The 3,563-nt window shown below is 49.2% G+C and overlaps 1 protein-coding gene across 1 annotated transcript in view; it reads right to left on the reverse strand.

Moving 5' to 3' along the window:
* The window catches only part of ADNP (activity dependent neuroprotector homeobox), a 32,862-nt gene extending 31,493 nt beyond the window's left edge, over positions 1 to 1,369 (reverse strand). The window contains exon 1 of the mRNA XM_069072412.1: positions 1,028 to 1,369. The gene's annotated coding sequence lies outside the window, so the exon portion shown is untranslated. The remainder of the gene's footprint in view (positions 1 to 1,027) is intronic.
* Between the last annotated feature and the right edge of the window lie 2,194 nt (positions 1,370 to 3,563).

The following is a 3,563-nucleotide window of genomic DNA, read 5'->3' on the forward strand; positions in this document are numbered from 1 at the left end:
GAATGTAAGAGGGAAGGAGGGGTGAAGAGGGCGGTAAGGCTACTACTCTCCATTCATTAAATTTCAGTAATTTCTGCTCTCTGGCTTGCCATTTTCTGTCATCTTATTAGCGTGTCCAAACCCCAACTTTGCGACAATAAGCAGCGTTTACCAAACAAGCCGGCATTTTTAAACGGGGAGATGCTATCGCTCTCTGTACAGAAGGGGAGGGAGAAGAACTAGCATGCTAAGGAAGAATGCATTCAGAAGGCAAATTCTTTGGTTCATGCCATGCTAATCCGCCTTGGTGTTCCTCCACTTCTCACAAATCCAACCTCTTCCCCCCTCCCAAAAAAGATGAGAACGGTGTGATTTGGCAGGAGACTCGAGTCTGCTCAGGAATTTGTTTTTAAGAAAATTAAACCAAGCCCACATCCATATGTCTTGCTGCTGCTGACAATTGTGTTCTCCACAGGCACCACAGGGATCTAAAAAGGTGGGGATTTTTTTTTCTTTTGGTGTGGAGAGTGGGTATACAAGAAGCTACATATGATGCCAAGACCCCCAAGAAGAAAGCCGGTAGTTAGGTCCACACCGTTATAACAAGAGGATGATCAAACCATTCAAGCAGCTTAAGCATACAGAGGACTAGTATGAGGGGGAGGGGGTTAAATTTAAACAACAAAGCGATGTTAAGTCTGCAGAGGAGCTATTTCACGCCTTCAAAGCTTTGCAGGACTGGGATGCACAAGGGGTGCCTCTTGCAAACTCCGGAGGAGCTGCAGTGATGATTGCACTGAAGAAAAGATTGCAATGGAGCCTGCACCTTATGGAGGTTACACGAAAGAGGTTGCACGGGAAGGAGAAAGGATGTATCCATCTCTCCTCGTGTAGCGGGGGGTGGGTGTGGGGAGTGGGGGGGGGCGGGGAGCGGGGGAGAGGGAAGAGGAGGGAAGGAGTTCATGCAGCTCAAAGTGCAAACCAATCGGTGCATTATTCCATGCATCGAGAAAGATAAAGGAAAAAAAGAGTGGAAGAAATCACTTACCTTGATTTGGTTCGTAAGGCTGCACAGAGCCGGCGTGGTAACGAGGAGGGGGATCCCAGCGGCGGGAGGCTCGAGGGGCAGGAGGCGGCGGCGGCGGCACAGCAGCAGCAGCAGCGGCGGCAGGGTGGGGGGCGCGAGCTCGCCCGGGGTCTCGCGCTCCGGCTCGCGCCGCTGCCGCTGCGGCCGGGGGGAGCGGCGGACGCAGCAGAGTGAAGACGCCAGCAGCACGAGACGCCGGAGGCAAGCGGCGGCGCGAGCGGCTCCCTCCAGTCCCCGGGCGGGCGGCGGCGGAGTCGTCGAGTGGTGCAGACAAAGGGGGAGGAGGAGGAGGGGTGGTGGAGGGCGGTGGGTGGGGAGGCGGCCTCACCGGCGGTGGTGGCGGCAGCCTCGGCCGCTTCTCTCCTCCTCAGCAGCGCCAGGCGGCGGCGGCGGGACCGGGAGAGGGAGCTCGTCAGAGTAAAAGAGAAAATCCCCCTCAGCGCTGCCCGGGGGAGGGGGGGGCACAAGATGGCGGCGGCCGGGGAGGGGGTGGGGGTGCGTGAGTTCAGCTCATGGATCCAGGCGGGCGGCTGGGGGGACCGGGCCGGCAGAGGCGGCGGTGGGCAGGCGGGGGAGGGGGGCCTGCTCCCGCGTCTCCCCTCAGCAGACAATACAGGCGCCTCGGAGCGAGTCCCCGAACCTGCCCTGGCCAAAATGGCGGCCGAGAAAGAGCGGAAGTGACGTAAGTCCTTCATTAGCATAAGAGGACTCATTGTCCAGCTGGGGGGGGGCTCTTGCCCCTTCCCCCCCACTTTGGGGGGGGCATTTACCCCACTTACATTTAACTTTACATTTCACTTACCCTAGTAGTGTGGGTCATACCAACTCTTCCCCCCTCCTTCCCTGGGGTAGTTATATAATATCATTAAAGGGGGGCTGTTCTCGCGAGAATGGGAGGTGTGTGTCGAGGGGGGGATGAATTTGCTATTGACCCACTAGGAGGCGCCTTGAATAATGGCCGCACTGCGCCGCCTCCTCCAGTGTGTGCGGCTGGCGCCTTCCTCTGGCCACTGCAGGCGGAGGCAGCAGGACCAAAGCACTGCCCTAGCACTCAGTCAGGTGGCTGTACTGAGAATCCCTGCGCAGGGCCCCAGCTGGGCCTGAACTACTTTTGGTGGGGGGAGGGGGTGTGTGGCAAGATGCACCCACGTGGAAAAGTAAAGTGTGTATGTAGGGCAAGGGAAGAGGGTCCCTAAAGGACAAATTAAGATTAAGGGTGAAAGGGAAATCACCTGCCACAGTTAAGAAGTTGCTCTCAAGTTACATCAAAAAGGAAGGCCACATTCCCTCAAGCCATATTCATTTTTCCTCAATGGGTGAAAGTTTCTAAGCCACTGCTTTAAATCTTAGAATGATTTAGGGAATTAAGTTTCTCAGCCCAGGGTTTCCATCCACCAACTGGCTTGGTGAGAATATTCCTGCAGATGAAAATTGATTTTTACAGATTGTTAGTTGTTTCTTTGTAATTTTACATTCTCCACACACATCCAAAGACATATGGATAGACCTTGGGGCAAGTCATTACATCTGAGCCTCAATTTTCCCATTTGTAAAATGAGAGAAGGTTTCATCTCTAAAGTCCTTTCCAACTTATAGACATTGATAAAAATACACCCATATATTTTGTTAGAAACTACTCTTCGTGGTCATGAACTGTTATCCAACATCATCTGCTTTAAAAACCAGTATTCATTTTCATGGGATTAATGTTGAAAGATGAAAAATTCTGGCTTTTTTTTCTTTGTAAAGCTTATTCAATTAGGTAGGGCATTAGGGATGTTGGAATTTAGGATCTGCAAAGTTCAAATTAGGCAAAACTCCATTCTGTATTATGCATCTCTTGTAAAAATAAGTACCATTCCCTTCCCTCCTCCCTATCCCCCCAATCCCAATATTATGATTCCTTTGTCTACACTTTTAAATCTATCTTTCTGAGAGTAAGCCTGCAAAACCACTAAACATCACTTTAGGAAGGTGGTTAACTGAAAGTACTGAGTAGTTTTATGATACTAAATAGTGGAACAGTTTTGTATATTTCTACTGGTTGTTTAGCTGGCAGTAGAGCATAGCAAAAAGAACACTGGGCTTTAAAGTAAGGCCTAGTTTCAAATTCTGATTCTCCTACTTTTTATGTGACCTTTGACAAATCATTTTTTTCTCTTCAGCCTCAGTTTTCTCACCTGTAAAAGGGGTTGGGCTAAATGATTTCTAAGGTCCTTCCAGCTCTAAATCCTATAATCTTAAAATGGTTTCCCTTAAATAATTTAGCTTATTTCCATAAAGCATATCCAAGAGTTTAGTTAAAGTAGCAATTTAGCTTTTACAACATTCCTGAATTTCAGGTTACAAAAAATATTATTAAAACTTAATTCATACTATCACAAAAGAAATAGAGGATTACAAATTTGTGTAAGATACTGTAATCTTACGTTATTTCAATGTCCTCAAAGCAATTTTAGTTATTTATGGAGTTAGAATCAGAGGATATGAGTTTGAA

The sequence above is a fragment of the Petaurus breviceps genome, unplaced genomic scaffold (assembly GCF_028583685.1).
Source record: "Petaurus breviceps papuanus isolate PSGF00001 unplaced genomic scaffold, PetGlider_PUasm1.0 90847, whole genome shotgun sequence".
Taxonomy (NCBI): Eukaryota; Metazoa; Chordata; class Mammalia; order Diprotodontia; family Petauridae; genus Petaurus; species Petaurus breviceps.